Genomic DNA, 16,666 nt, shown 5'->3' with positions numbered 1-16,666 from the left:
TTGCCTGGTTCATTTCACCCAGTCTCCCAGGCACTGAGGGAACATTGTTGTCACTGGTCAGTCACTAAGTCATGTCCAACTCTTTGTGATCCCATGGACTGTATCACGCCAGGCTTCTTTGTCTTTCACTCTTTCCCAGAGTTTGCTCAAGCTCATGTCCATTGAGTTGATGATGGCATCCAACCATCTTATCCTCTGTCACCCAACATCAGATGATGCATTTACAGAGGAGAAAACCAAAGTTCAGAAAGGGAGGTTTGTGGGGGGTTGCTGAGCACATACCCTTAAGAGTTTAAAATTTTCTTTTTCTGAAACCAGCGTCTGTCCGCTTCTCCCCACACCACATATGCCCTTCCGGGAAGGGATGATTTTGGTGTGATCATAGCTGAATCTTCATTTCCTGTCTCGTCTTATCTGCACCCAAGCTTTTGGTTATATTCACAGATGGACAGATACTCAGAGAAGCTTTCTCTCTCAAAGTCCAGACTGAGGCTCTCAACCTGGAGTCTTTGCTGGTTTGAAATTCCCTAATAACAGATTTTCACTCTCACCGACTTCTTACTGAAATTTGGCATTTCCTTCTATTGCAGACATGGGTGCGTTAATAGCACCTGTGACTTTTTTGCCGATTGAAGTCACGTAGTTTTATATCATCCTTCGTTTGTTGTTTCATTGGTTCCCAGCATCTTAGAATATAGTTTATTCTCCTCACTGCTTCCCATTTGCAGTTGTTATTACATCTTTTACTAGATCTTTCTATTTAATGTGTCAATAAAGGAGCATATATATTATTATATGCCTGTTAGCTTTTTTAAAAAATGTTGTGATAAATGGCTTCTGATGTTATGGTTTTTGCATTTGATCTTCTGTGTTTAAAAACATTATTCGAAGATGGTCCATATGCTTCTCTAGACTGACAAAAGATTTACAGGTTGGGTTAAGAACGCTAGTTTTCCCAGCTTGAGTAACTTTCAGGGTTTCAGCCTGAAAAGCAGGCTTCTGTTAGTGAGAATCGCAAAAATAAAGGGAGTGTATCTGTGAAGTGGTTTACCTACGTTCACGTCCATTCATTCGCTCGTTCGTTCATCTGTCCAATAAAAATCAGGGTGGGTATCTGTACTGTGTTCCGGGCACTGGACTGCAGGAAGCATGACTGAGACCCTCCCTTTGTGGCGCTTCTGTTCCCTCCTGCCATCCTCATATAACCCAAGAGTTAGGGGTTGTTATCCGTGATCTGTTCATGGGGAAACTGAGGCTCAGAGAGGAGGCGTGTGCTGTTTTTCAGCTGATAAGTGTCAGGGTCTGGGCGTTAGCCCAGGACTTCTTCCTGGTAGCACAGTTACAATTATTTCTAATTTCCATGCTGGCTGTATAAGTCCCTTGATTTCCTTCGATACAAAACAGGGGAAATACTGGGCACATCCATACAGTGGAAACCGTAGCTATACTCTCACCTCCCTCCCCCATCCTTACATTTCCACCCTCTCCTTCTTGGAAGGTCACGTAAGGTTACCAGAAATCTGAGCTGGAGTGACCCTTAGCGCTTATCCTATCCCTGTATAAATGTGAAGCAGAGCCCTAGAGAGGGTAGAGGGTCGCTTAGAGACACACAGCAATACAAGGCTGAGCTAGACCCACACCATTTATTCTCTAATGGGAGGCTTTCCCCGACCCCTCTCAGGCAAGCCCTGCTGCCATCTCTGGTCACCAGAGTCCTCCCCGCCCCATCTCCAGGCAACAGGGTTTCAGGAGAACACAGCTCCCTGCCTCCTCTGGAGCCCACCTCAGTGAGCTTCTCTCTGAGATCAAGCCTCAGCATTGTCACTGAACCTTTTTGGTTTCTTTTGAATATAATGACGGCATTTGCAAGGGGTGGGAGAAAGGGAGTGAGGCTGAATGAGGAGGAGGCTTTCTAAGACTGAGCGGGTCAGCTCAAGTACAGGGAGGAGGCGCTGGCTTTTTGGCAAAGAAGGATCGCCTCAGAGATCAGATGGACTCTGAAGTCAGTGTGTGTGCTGGAGAAGGATGGGCAGGGAAATCACACATTATCCTGGATCCCTGGGGGAAAGCCCAGGGATGACGGAACTTCTCCAGGCTGCTAGCTGCTGTCGCTTGAGGGGCAGACACTCTCCAGGGACATCTGCTTCCCCAGGCACCCAACTTCCACCCCCAACTCCCTGGGTTAAATGAACCTGTCTGCCGTATGGTCACATAGTATCCTATATTTTTTTTGCATCGATCATAATTTTTATTTATGATATAGACACAGATATGAATGTAGTTATAGATATAGTTGGATCTCCCTGGTGGCTCAGACAGCAAAGAATCTGCCTGCAGTGCAAGAGACCCAGGTTTAATCCCTGGATCGGGAAGATCCCCTAGAGAAGAGAATGGCTACCCACTCCAGTATTCCTGCCTGGAGAATTCTTCCCTGGAGAATTCTTCCCTGGAGAATTCCATGGACAGAGGAGCCTGGTGGGCTACTGTCCATGGAGTCGCTACTTCTGCTTCATTGACTATGTGAAAGCCTTTGACTTTGTGAATCATAATAAACTGTGGAAAATCCTAAAAGAGATGGGAATACCAGACCACCTGACCTGCCTCTTGAAAAATCAGTATACAGGTCAGGAAGCAACAGTTAGAACTGGACATGGAACAACGGACTGACTGAAAATTGGGACAGGAGTATGACAAGGCTGTGGGCTCTGGTGGCTCAGATGGTAAAGAAACTGCCTGCGATGCGGGAGACCTGGGTTGGGAAGATCCCCTGGAGGAGGGCATGTCAACCCACTCAGTATTCTTGCCTGGAGAATCCCCAGGGACAGAGGAGCCTGACGGGCTACAGTCCATGGGGTCACAAAGGGTCAGACACAGCTGAGCTCACATGACAAGGCTGGATATTGTCACCTTGTTTATCTAACCTATGTGCAGAGTACATCATGGGAAATGCTGGGCTGGATGAATCGTAAGTTGGAATCAAGGTTGTTGGGAGAAATATCAACAACTTCAGATATGCAGATGATACCACTCCAATGGCAGAAAGTGAAGAGAGCATCTTGATGAAGGTGAAACAGGAGAGTGAAAAAGCTGGCTTAAAACTCAACATTCAAAAAACTAAGAGCATGGAATCAATCCCATCACTTCATGACAAATAGATGGGGAAACAGTGGAAACAGTGACAGACTTTATTTTCTTGGGCTCCAAAATCACTGAGGATGGTGACTGCAGCCATAACATTTAAAGACTCTTGCTCCTTGAGGGAAAAACTATGACAAACCTAGTTCAGTTCAGTTCAGTCGCTCAGTCGTGTCGGACTCTTTGTGACCCCATGAATCGCAGCACGCCAGGCCTCCCTGTCCATCACCAACTCCTGGAGTTCACTCAGACTCACATCCATCGAGTCAGTGATGCCATCCAGCCATCTCATCCTCTGTCATCCCCTTCTCCTCCTGCCCCCAATCCCTCCCAGCATCAGAGTCTTTTCCAATGAGTCAACTCTTCGCATGATGAGGTGGCCAAAGTACTGGAGTTTCAGCTTTAGCATCATTCCTTTCAATGAACACCCAGGACTGGTCTCCTTTAGGATGGACTGGTTGGATCTCCTTGCAGTCCAAGGGACTCTCAAGGGTCTTCTCCAACACCACAGTTCAAAAGCATCAATTCTTTGGCACTCAGCTTTCTTCACAGTCCAACCCTTACATCCATACACGACCACTGGAAAAACCATAGCCTTGACTAGATGGACCTTTGTTGGCAAAGTAGTATCTCTACTTTTTAATATGCTATCTAGGTTGGTCATAACTTTCCTTCCAAAGAGTAAGCGTCTTTTAATTTCATGGCTGCAATCACCATCTGCAGTGATTTTGGAGCCCCCAAAAATAAAGTCTGACACTTCCCCTGTTTTCCCATCTATTTCCCATGAATTGATGGGACCAGATGCCATGATCTTCGTTTTCTGAATGTTGAGCTTTAAGCCAACTTTTTCACTCCTCTTTCACTTTCATCGAGAGGCTTTTTAGTTCCTCTTCACTTTCTGCCATGAGGATGATGTCATCTGCATATCTGAGGTGATTGATATTTATCCCGGCAATCCTGATTCCAGCCTGTGCTTCTTCCAGCCCAGTGTTTCTCATAATGTACTCTGCATAGAAGTTAAATAAGCAGGGTGACAATATACAGCCTTGACATACTCCTTTTCCTATTTGGAACCAGTCTGTTGTTCCATGTCCAGTTCTAACTGTAGCTTCCTGACCTGCATATAGGTTTCTCAAGTGGCAGGTCAGGTGGTGGTCTGGTATTCCCATCTCTTTCAGAATTTTCCAAATTGACAACCTAGACAGCATATTAAAAAGTGAAGACATCATTTTGCTGGCAAAGGTCTGTATAGTCAAGCTATGCTTTTTCTAGCAGTCACATATGGATGTGAGAGTTGGACCATAAAGAAAGCTGAGCACCAAAGAATTGACACTTTTGAATCATGGTGCTGGAAAAGACTTGACAGTCCCTTGGACTGCAAGGAAATTAAACCAGTGAATCTGAAAGGAAATCAACCCTGAATAGTCATTGGAAAGACTGATGCTGAAGCTGAAGCTACAATACTTGGATCCCCTGATGCGAAGAGCCAATTCATTGGAAAAGACCCTGATGCTTTTCCTGATGGGAAAGATTGAAGGCAAAAGGAGAAGAGGGCAGCAGAGTATGAGATGTTTAGTTAGCATCAGTGACTCAATGGACATGAATTTGAGCAAACTCCAGGAGATACTGAAGAACAGGGAGGCCTGGGGTGCTTCTGTCCATGGTGTCACAAAGAGTTGGACACGACTTAGCAACTGAACAACAATAGAGATAGTGATATGCAGGTACAGAGACAGGGACTTGCAGGTCTATTAACTGAGCTATAAGTTCTAGGAGAGCAAAGCCTGTCTGTTTTGCTCTTTTCTGAAGGCTTAACCTCCAACCCCTGTGGTGGGAAGTGCTAGGTAAACATCTTTGAAATGAACAAATGCATTTCCAAGATACAGCAGCCCCTTATCAAGGCGCCTGTTTGAGCCTGACTGTGGTGAGGGGCTTCTATATCTTCTGTCTCCTTAGTCCTGACCATGTCCCTGTAAGCTGAATTTCATTGTCCCCATTTCACAGATGGGCAACGGATACTCACAATCATTTTCTCTTTGTCCCACAAACCATAGCGATGATGGGCGGCCTCGTCCATCTCTCCTTCTCTTCCTCCTCCCCCTCAGTTTTTCAGTGAACAGCCCTCGTTGTGACTGTCACCATGATGAAACAGCCCTCCCCAGGAAGCCTAACTCCACCACCATCCCAGAAAGTGGCCATCCCCGTTCAGGTTGTGTGCCTGCCATGGCCAGCAGGAGCAAGCCCTCAAGAGACAGCGTTCCCATTGCTCAAAGGCTCTGACTTTCAAAAAGCCCAATCTGCTTCTCTGTGCCAGCCCACCCCTGCCTAGAAGCCTTGTGCCACCTAACCTTCATAAAGCCATCGCCGTGTGCCAGCCTCTGTCCTGACACTGTCCCTAACACGGTCTGCATCTGGTCTCAGAACAGCCCTAATCCTCAAAACGGGAACTTGGCTCCGTCTTCTAGGAAGCAAGGATGATCCCATCATTTACATCACCGTGTTCTCCTGAGGATGAAGGAGGCTGCCACATGTCCTGCTGGAAACATTTCCTGGCATATTATGAGTGTTCAGTAATCACGAACTATTATTACTGTTGTTGTTGTTGCCATAATAATTTACCTAAAAATCACAGTCTGTGTTATCAGTCTAAATAAAAGCGGGATCTGATTCTAGAGCCCTTTGGTGGATGCCCCTAGCTCCTAGGATGAAGTGCAGGACCACCAAGGCCTGGCGTGCACACAGCCTTGTCTCCCAGCAGCCTCTGCTGTCCCATCCTTTGCTACACCTCACCTCCTCCTCTATACTCAACTTCCCTACGTCATCTGAAGTTCCCCCAACCGGGATATACCCTCTGCTACCGCTAGGCCTTAACATCTTCTGTTTCCTCTGCCTGGAACACCCTTATCTCATGCCACCCTCCTTCATGTGGTTAGTTTCTGCTCAGCCTCTTTGTCTTAGCTTCAATATTACCTCCTCCGAAAAGCCTTCTCTGGCTGCTCACTAGCAAGCTCTGGGTGGGTGGAATGACTTCTTCTTTTATAGCCCTAAGGCCCCAGTTATGTTGCAGGGTTTACTTTTTTTGGTTGTTTTTCTCTTCCTCCCCTGCACATGCTATGTCATACCTATTCCTGTATTTGCCCAGGAGGCAGCCCAGGGCCAAATTAGACATCAACAAAAATATTTGAGTAAATCGACACTATGAGGCCCCAAGTCCTCCTTTTCCCTCCTGCACTGAGCTCCTTACATTCTCGAGTTGCAGTCCTTGCAATTTTGCAGGAAATCAGATGATGCTACTTTCCGCCAGCCGTTGGATACCTTCTGTGTGTAAGACATTTTGCATATATCGTCTAACTTATTTTCCATGCTAACTCTGCCAGCCAGGTGTTAATATCTCCATTTTTCAGAAAAGAAAATGGAGGCTCAGGGTTTACGGGACTCATCCAGGGTCCCATGGTGACTGAAGCTGGGAGACAAGCCTGCCTCGTGTTTTGCCCCACAGCTGCTCCTGAACCCCAAGGCAGGGCACGTGAGGGGTGGGGAGGCGGGAAGCTGATGCCTGACAAGCCCTGTCCCCAGCTCCTCCCTCCCTCTCTGGGAGCTCAGGAAACAGGCCGCCTGTTGCCATCAGAGAAGAATTAGTCTGCACCCGTGGGGGGCTCATCACTGCCTGGGTCCGGAGTCATCCATTCGCACCTCTCTCTGAGTGACACAGACCTTTCCTGGTGCTTATTAACAGGGGGCCGCGTCAGCGTCTGTTCCCAGCCGCCCTGCCTAATGCTCCCCCTGTGCTGGGCTCAGCCAGCTCGGGCGAATGGGATCCAAATGCTGCTTCGCACTCATGCAACCCGCTTGGGAGGGGATGGCAGCCTCACTCCACCTGGCAGGGCTTGGGTGACTGTTTTGAAGCCAGTATTATCAGGATAGAAAAAAGAAAAATTAGATTGTTAGAACTGGAGAGATGCTTCAAGACATCTTAGTGGCTGGAATTAATAGGTGACAGAAGAGAGGCAGAGTGATACCAAAGGAAAGATAATAAATAGAGGTCACAGAAGGTAAATTAATAAACTGGTAGTTTCGTAAATAGATAATATGCATTTGTCATATTGCTGACAACTGTTGAATCCAAAAAGTATGGGTGTTCATTATATTATTCTTTTACTAACTTTAAAGATTCATCTGATAAAATGCTGAAAAAATTAAAGACAACCTAGGGGGTTGTAAAAGCGTTTGTTGTTTTTCAGTCATTCAGTTGAGTCCAGTTCTTTGGGGCCCCATGGACTGTAGCCCACCATGCTCCTCTGTCCCATGGGATTCTCCAGGTGAGAACTCTGGAGTGAGTTGCCATTTCCTCCCCAAGGGGATCGTCCCAACCCAGGAATCGAACCTGCATCTCTGCATCTCCTGCATGGCAGGAGGATTCTTTTACTGCTGAGCCACCAGTTGTAACAGCATTACATATAAATAAAATTAAGTATTCAATTCAAAAAATAATAATAGTGATCATCTCAGTACCAGGCATACAGTAGGTGCTCAAATATTTTTTGAATGAATGAACAGTAAATAGATTTGCACTGGATTTTAGAGTTTAGGAAACATGGTCCTATGCACCCTCTCATTGCATCATTCCCACAATAATCCTACATGGTTGGGAGCTAGAAAGATTCCTATTTTACAGATGAGAAGAGTGAGGTGCAGAAGAAACTTCATGTAGGAGAAGGAATGTGGGTTCTGGAGTTGGACATACCTTGGTTCAAACCCTGACTCCAACCGACCTGCAGGTTTTCCCATGTGAAACAGGAAATGGTGGTTCAGCCTACTGTGTCTTTTTGTAAATACAGTTTGATTGAAACATAGCCATGCTCATTCATTGCATTTTGCATATCATCGTTACATATTTTCTATGGCTGATTGTGCACTATAAAAGCAGAATTGAGTAGTTGGAACAGAGGCCATATGGCTTGTAAAGCCTAAGAGGTTGACTGTGGATTTCTGTATGGAGAAGTTTGCCAGTCTCTGTTCTGCCTGGGTTGTGTTAGGTACTTAATTATTGTTGGTCTTTTCTCCTCTCAAATGAAGGAGAAATGGCTTCACCATGGTCCTTTTTCTGAGCTTTCACGGGCTTTGAAAATACCACAGTGTAACATGCAGAGCCTGGAGTTGGGAGGGCTGGTATGGTGTCAGTAGCACTGGAGTTAAGACCAAAGGCCAGGATTATAGTCTTGGCTCTGTCCTGCTGTCCTCCGCAGCTTGAGGACATGTCTGTGAGCTGTGAGCTGTGGGTTGAGTAGTGTCCCCCCAAAACTCTTGTCCACCCAGAACCTCAGAATGTGAACTTTTCTGGAGATAGAGTCTTTGCAGATTTAATTAAGATAAGGTCATAATAGATTAGTGTGTGCACTCACAGCATGCAAAGTCACTTTATTCATGGGCAGCTCTTTGCAACCCTGTGAACTATAGCCCGTCAGGTTCCTCTGTCCATGGTATTCTCCAAGCCAGAATGCTGGAGTGGGTTGCCATGCCCTCCTCCAGAGGATCTTCCCGACCCAGGGGTCGAACCCGCATCTTTTGTGTCTCCTGCATTTGCAGGCAGTTTCTTTACCATTAGCGCCACCAGAGTGGACAGTAAATCCAGTGGATGGTATCACCGTGAGGAGAGGAAAAGACACAGGCACAAGGAAGAGGCCAAGTGACAATGGAGGCAGAGATGAGAGTGATGCAGGCACAGCGAAGGAATGCCAAGGGTTGCCAGGAGCTGCGAAGGAAGCTATGAAGGCAAGAGGGGTCTCCCCTAGAGCCTGGAGAGGAAGTGTGGCCCTTCAGACACCTTCATTTTGGACACCCAATCTCCAGAACTATGACAGCGCACGTTTCTACTGTTTTAAGTCACCTGTTTTGTAGTACTTGCTACGACTGCTCTAGGAAACCAAGACACTGGTGTTTCCCCCTTTATTCCAGTACAGATCGAGGCTACTGTGGCATGTACACAGGTCAGCAGGCAGCGCTGGGAGGTGGCTGGCTCAGTCTCTGCCCTTCCAGTTCTTCCTCCTGTAAGGCCCAGAGGGGTGGGTACAGATTTCTACCAGCTTTGTGGTTAGGAGAGCTCTGACTTGCCCATGGGCACAGAGCAAGTTGGACAAGCTGAGCCATGGCCTGGAGAAAGCTTAGGACCTGACTTCAGGCAGACTCGCACGCAGACCCTGACCTCACCGCCTCACCTCCATGTGACCCGGGACAAGTCCCGCCTCTCCCCAATAGCTGGTTTCTAGGGCTGCACGGGCAGAGTAAAATGTATACATTCGGGCTCTGGAGTCAGTGCTGAAAGAACCTAGCACGGTGCTCAGGAAATGATAGTGGAGGGAGATGGCGTGCATGAGGCTGGCGATCTCTGGCAAAGCCGGGGCTCTCCCCAGTTGCCCCTGTCACCGCAGTCCACCTCCACCTCCAGGGCTAAACGCTCCATCCCTCTATGCCCTGCTAGTGGGGCAGCTCTGTGCTCCATCAGACCCAGCCCCTGCACTCAGCATCTGGGATGAGGAGTTGGGTCCTGACTTAGGAAAATGCCAGCGTCTGCCCCGGCTCCCTCTGTCACTTGTGCCCAGATACTTCATTTTCCCAGCCTGACATGATTGCTGTTCTCAATTCAGTAACAGCCCCTGTGTCGGGGATTTGTGTTTTAAATAATGTTCCCCGGGTGTAACTGATGTTTATGCAGAATCAACCCTGCAAAAGCGCACAGCCTCCTTATGTGTATAGCCTGAGCTGTCGCCAGGCTCCCCTGGAAGGTGACAGTTTTTGCTGGTTTTTCTCGTCTCTCCCTTTGTTTCTCGCGGTCCTTCTGTCTCTGCTCTCCGTGTCTCTGCGTGTGGTCTTCCCACTCAGGCAGTGTCTTTTTCTTCCCTTTCATCCTCTCTCTTCCTGTCTGTCTCCTTTCCCTATCCCTTCCCCTCTCCCCATCCCTCCCTCTTCTCTCCTCCCCTCCGCCTCTGCATCTCAGTACACATGGACATTTATTCTGCGCGCCTTGATATCGTCTCCTTTTTGAATCTGTTTCTTTCTCCTAATCTAGCTCTGCGCTTTGTCTTTCTTTACACACACCCCCTGCCTCCAGCTTCCTCTCTTAAGCTCTCTCTCCGTGGTACTCCTCTGTTCATCCGTCCAGCCAGGCACCCGTCCCCCTCTGGATGACTGTATCTCTGTCTCTCAGCCTCTCTTCCTTCTTTCTAGCAGATTCTCTGCATGTTTGTCTCTTTCTTGCTCTCACACTTTCTCAAATTGTCTCCCTCTGTCTATCTCCTCCTCTCACATAGCATCATTCTTCCCCCTCAAAGGATATTAATATTTTAATACCCTTAAAGTCTTTCCTAGGCAATATTGCTCTTTACAGCATCGGATCTTGCTTCTATCACCAGTCACATCCACAACTGGATATTGTTTTTGCTTTGGCTCCATCCCTTCATTCTTTCTGGAGTTATTTCTCCACTGATCTCCAGTAGCATATTGGGTACCTAATGACCTGGAGAGTTCCTCTTTTGGTATCCTATCATTTTGCCTTTTCATACTGTTCAAGGGGTTCTCAAGGCAAGAATACTGAAGTGGCTTGCCATTCTCTTCTCCAGTGGACCACATTCTGTCAGACCTCTCCACCATGACCCACTGGTCTTGGGTTGCCCCACAGACATGGCTTGGTTTCATTAAGTTAGACAAGGCTGTGGTCCTAGTGTGATTAGATTGACTAGTTTTCTGTGAGTATGGTTTCAGTGTGTTTGCCCTCTGATGCCCTCTTGCAACACCTACCATCTTACTTGGGTTTCTCTTACCTTGGGCGTGGGGTATCTCTTCACGGCTGCTCCAGCAAAGCACAGCCGCTGCTCCTTACCTTGGAGAAAAGCAAAGGAGAAAAGGAAAGATATAAGCATCTGAATGCAGAGTTCCAAAGAATAGCAAGAAGAGATAAGAAAGCCTTCTTCATGGATCAATGCAAAGAAATAGAGGAAAACAACAGAATGGGAAAGACTAGAGATCTCTTCAAGAAAATTAGAGATACCAAGGGAATGTGTCATGCAAAGATGGGCTCGATAAAGGACAGAAATGGTATGGACCTAACAGAAGCAGAAGATATTAAGAAGAAGTGGCAAGAATACATGGAAGAACTGTACAAAAAAGATCTTCACGACCCGGATAATCATGATGATGTGATCACTAATCTAGAGCCAGACATCTTGGAATGTGAAGTCAAGTGGGCCTTAGAAAGAATCACTATGAACAAAGCTAGTGGAGGTGATGGAATTCCAGTTGAGCTGTTTCAAATCCTGAAAGATGATGCTGTGAAAGTGCTGCATTCAATATGCCAGCAAACTTGGAAAACTCAGCAGTGGCCACAGGACTGGAAAAGGTCAGTTTTCATTGCAATTTCAAAGAAAGGCAATGCCAAAGAATGCTCAAACTACCGCACAATTGCACTCATCTCACATGCTAGTAAAGTAATGCTCAAAATTCTCCAAGCCAAGCTTCAGCAATATGTGAACCGTGAACTCCTTGATGTTCAAGCTGGTTTTAGAAAAGGCAGAGGAACCAGAGATCAAATTGCCAACATCTGCTGGATCATGGAAAAAGCAAGAGAGTTCGAGAAAAACATCTATTTCTGCTTTATTGACTATGCCAAAGCCTTTGACTGTGTGGATCACAATAAACTGTGGACAATTCTGAAAGAGATGGGACTACCAGACCACCTGACCTGCCTCTTGAGAAATCTGTATGCAGGTCAAGAAGCAATAGTTAGAACTGGACATGGAACAACAGACTGATTCCAAACTGGAACAGGAGTACATCAAGGGTGATTATTGTCACTCTGCTTATTTAACTTCTATGCAGAGTACATCATGAGAAGCACTGGACTGGAAGAAGCACAAGCTGGAATCAAGATTGCCGGGAGAAATATCAATAACCTCAGATATGCAGATGACACCACCCTTATGGCAGAAAGTGAAGAGGAACTAAAGAGCCTCTTGATGAAAGTGAAAGAGGAGAGTGAAAAAGTTGGCTTAAAGCTCAACATTCAGAAAATGAAGATCATGGCATCTGGTCCCATCACTTCATGGGAAATAGATGGGGAAACAGTAGAAACAGTGTCAGACTTTATTTTTGGGGGCTCCAAGATCACTGCAGATGGTGACGAGAGCCAAGAAATTAAAAGACGCTTACTCCTTGGAAGGAAAGTTATGACCAACCTAGATAGCATATTCAAAAGCAGAGACATTACTTTGCCAACTAAGGTCCGTCTAGTCAAGGCTATGGTTTTTCCTGTGGTCATGTATGGATGTGATAGTTGGACTGTGAAGAAGGCTGAGCACCGAAGAATTGATGCTTTTGAACTGTGGTGTTGGAGAAGACTCTTAAGAGTCCCTTGGACTGCAAGGAGATCCAACTAGTCCATTCTGAAGGAGATCTACCCTGGGATTTCTTTGGAAGGAATGATGCTAAAGCTGAAACTCCAGTACTCTGGCCACCTCATGCGAAGAGCTGACTCATTGGAAAAGACTCTGATGCTGGGAGGGATTGGGGGCAGGAGGAGAAGGGGACGACTGAGGATGAGATGGCTAGATGGCATCTCAGACTTGATGGACGTGAGTCTGAGTGAACTCCGGGAGATGGTGATGGACAGGGAGGCCTGGCATGCTGCGATTCATGGGGTCGCAAAGAGTCGGACATGACTGAGTGACTGAACTGATCTGAATGTCTTTCCGGGATTCCCAACTCTTTCTGTGATTCAGAAGTAGGAGTCTCCCAACAGCGTGAGTTCAGGGACTGTTCATTGCCTCCCTCCATCCGCCTGCCACCTTGACCTCACTCTGTACAAAGTTAGGAAGTGATAGATAAGCTGGTGGCTCTCCTCCTTGCTTTTTCTTCTTTGGCTCTCGACTGTAGCCCTGAGCATGAGGAATTTAAGGTGGGAACCCAGAGTTGGGGTTAGGCAGGGGAGTGTCTTTTTTGGACATAATCTTGATAAAACTACTGATTTGTGGTGGTTGTATCCATGCCTTTGGGTAGTTTCTTTGTTTCCTTTGCAAAACATCTACTGAGCACAAGTTCTTACCAGGCTGTGTGTGCTGGGGGCTAAAGAGGAGTGAGTCCATATCACTGATGAGAGTTATTTGTGCTTTTGTGCTATACAGCACATCCTTGTTGGTTATCCATTTAAAATATAACAATGTGCAGCCTGGATTGGGGAGTAGTTTGTGGAGAGAATGAATAATGTATGTGTACGCCTGAGTCCCTTTGCTGGCCACGTGAAGCTATCACAGCCTCGTTAATCAGCTGTGTCACTCAGTTGTGTTGAACTCTTTGCGGAATTTTCCAGGCTAGAATACTGGGGTGGGTGGGTAGCCTTTCCCTTCTCCAGGGGATCTTCCCAACCGAGAGATCGAACCCAGGTCTCCCACATTGCGGGCGGATTCTTTACCAGCTGAGCCACAAGGGAAGCCCAGCTGTACTCCAATATAAAATAAAACATTAAAAAAAAAATAAAGAGGGATGACTAAGCCTTGGGCCTTTCACTCAAGAAGCTTACAGTCTCTTTGGGAAGCTATGGAGTTAGTGATGAAGATCAATAAAATAATAGATTTAAACAATGGACTCAAAGCGAAAAGGAATCGGTTCTGTTTGTGGGATGTAGAGAAGGTTTCACAAAGGAGGTCAGGTGAGCTCACTGGACGTGAGGACTTTGCACAGTGTCACTGCTGGAATCCTAGCACCTAGAATGGTCCCCGGTACATAGTAAGCACTCAGTAAACATGTATAATGTAAGGATGGATGAATGGATGAATGGATTCAAATGGTTTCAAGGGTTCTTAGGATTCTGTGAGGGAGAAATGTTGGAGCTGAGCATCCCAGGCAGCAGAGCGTGGTCGAGGATTCAGGAAGGTAACAGCACACCCTGCACTCAGAGCCCCTCTGCAGGGCTCACCCACGCATCCTCTGGGATGTGGTCGAAACTCACATCTCTGTCTCTCACTGGGCATCACCTCAGCCGCAAGGAGCTGCCTCTTCCAAGGACACCGCGTCCACGTGGCAGCCAGTGATGTGGTAATGCAGAGGCCTGGGTCTCTTGCCTCCTTTCAGGGCATCTTTAAAGGGCCACTGGAGCTTCAGAGCTCCCTTCAGGACCACCTGAGGCTGCAGATCCATGTGGCCTCAACCACATGGCAGGACAGCCTCCCCCCTGCCCATTTGCCTTGCTGGCTTCCTGTATCCCAAGAGTGCTCCTCAAGAACCCTCCTGTAAGCAGCACTCTGTTTCAGGGTCTGTTTTCGGGGAACCTGGCCTCAGATTGTGTGTTTAGGGAATGAGAAGGAAGCTGTGGCCATGGAATGGAGACTCTGAGGGCAAAGTGAAATGTATCCAGACAGGTAGGCAGGAACGCAATTATGAAGGACGTTGAATGCCAATGAAACTAATTTAGATTTTCTTCTGTAAATAATGGAGACCTCTTGATCCATGGGGTATCTAGGTAGAGCTGGAATTTACCAGGTTCACTGGCAGTCAGGATGAAAGATGGAACAGAAGGGGATAAGGTTGGAGTCAGGGAAGAAGCTGGGAGACTGAAACCTGGAGCTCAAGCCTGAGGAGAGGAAGGTTGGGAGAAAGGGTGAAGGGTGTGGCCCAGAGACATCACTAGGGGTGCTCACTGGCCCCCTCGCACAACACATGCGTACCCTGGCATCTCCCCTCTTTCTTAGTTCTGAATTCCATGAGATATACATCATGGAAGAATACGGTGCCTCTTTTTACTGCCTGTGGTGACCCCTTAATAAAACCTCCTGCAAATAAAACCTCCTCCTAACCCTAACCCTAATGAATGCATCATAGATCAGCCAGGGCTAGGATATTCCTTATTTGGGGGCCCTTTTCTAGAAAGCAGCATCTAGAAACTTCCATTTTTTAATCTCTTCTCACATAGAATTTTGGCAGATTCGTGGATTATGGTACCTAGTCTTATTCTAAACCTCATTTGGGAGGTTCACTCATGCATGTTGCCTAGAGTCTTCTCATCTTCACAACAGCTGATGCTACTGGTGTTGATGGTGTTTTGTAGGCAAGAGTCTGAAAAATACAGGTCTACAGTACTAGGGTCAGAGACTTCTGTGTCTGTGTCTTGGCTTTGCTTTTTATAGGCTGTGTAATTTGGGGTGAGTGCCACACCTCCCATAGTTTCAATTTATCTCTGCAAAGTTGGAATACTAGGAACGTGCCCATTTTAGGGAGTTGCTCTGGGAATATCTGGAATCTGTAGAAACATGTATAATGCAAGTTAAGAATTGTGTAGAGGGAAGAACTTCCTCTGTGTACTCAGATGGAGCTTGGCACAGACTTTAATTTTGCCATATTGGAGGCTGGTGGCCATCAGCAAAGCACTTCACCTTTCTTTTTCTTCTTTTTTAAATTGAATTATAATTGATTTACAATATTATGTTAGTTTCAGGAGTACCACAAAGTGATTCAGTTATATATATATATTTTCAGATTATTTTCCATTACAGATTAATACATGGTAATGATTATAGTCCCCTACACACTATAGTAAATCCTGGCCATTTATTTTATATGTCGTAGTGTGTATCTGTTAATCTTGTACTCCGAATTTATCCCTACCTCCGCTTTCCGCTTTGGTAACCATAAGTTTATTGTCCACATCTGTGAGTTTGTTTCTGTTTTGTAAATAAGTTCGTTTGTATTTTCATATTTTTTTTAGATTCCACAAGCGATATCATGTGATAATATTTGTCTTTCTCTGCTTGACTTACTTCTCTAGGCATGACAATCTCTAGGTCCATCCATGTCACTATAAAAGGCATTATTTCCTTCTTTTTATCACTGAGTGGGGTTCCGTCCTGTGTATATACTGCGACTACTCTAGTCATTCGTCTGCTGATGGAAACCTAGGTTGCTTCCATGTCTTGGCTATTGTAAATAATACCTCTCCTTTCTCAGTCACATCACAGTTCATTTATTGGTAAAATGGAAATCGCATGTCTACTTTCGAAAATTATGAAGGTTATTGAAATAAACGGTGAAAAGTTCCAAATATATCCCTCTTTATCAAAACGAGACTTCCCTGGTGGCTCAGACGGTAAAGCGTCTGCTTACAATGCGGGAGACCCAGGTTTGATCCCTGGGTGGGGAAGATCCTCTGGAGAAGGAAATGGCAACCCACTCCAGTACTCTTGCCCAAAAAATCCCATGGGAGGAGCCTGGTAGGCCCCAGTCCATGGGGTCGCAAACAGTCGGACATGACTGAGTGACTTGACTTCACTTTACTTCACTTTATCAAAACTAAACAACCATCATGTCATATGACAGTATAAACATTGAATTTATTCCTTTTTGTTTTTCTTTGCTTATTTTCTTTTTAAATAAGCGTTTGTATCATTTTCTCGATTACAAATATGATGAATAGTGATCTCAAAAGTAATGCACATTAAACTTAGTTTTAACGCAGTGATACAGATGTCTCTGAGATTTAACAGACCCCTTT

General features: G+C 46.1%; 1 protein-coding gene across 3 annotated transcripts in view; it reads left to right on the top strand.

The window, feature by feature from the left end:
• Positions 1-16,666, top strand: part of ASTN2 (astrotactin 2) — a 1,028,625-nt gene that overhangs the window by 596,245 nt on the left and 415,714 nt on the right. The gene's annotated exons all lie outside the window — the stretch shown is intronic.

The sequence above is a fragment of the Capricornis sumatraensis genome, chromosome 6, assembly GCF_032405125.1.
Source record: "Capricornis sumatraensis isolate serow.1 chromosome 6, serow.2, whole genome shotgun sequence".
NCBI lineage: Eukaryota > Metazoa > Chordata > Mammalia > Artiodactyla > Bovidae > Capricornis > Capricornis sumatraensis.
Note: the sequence above shows the minus strand (reverse complement) of the source record. Positions and strands in the feature narration are given on the sequence as shown.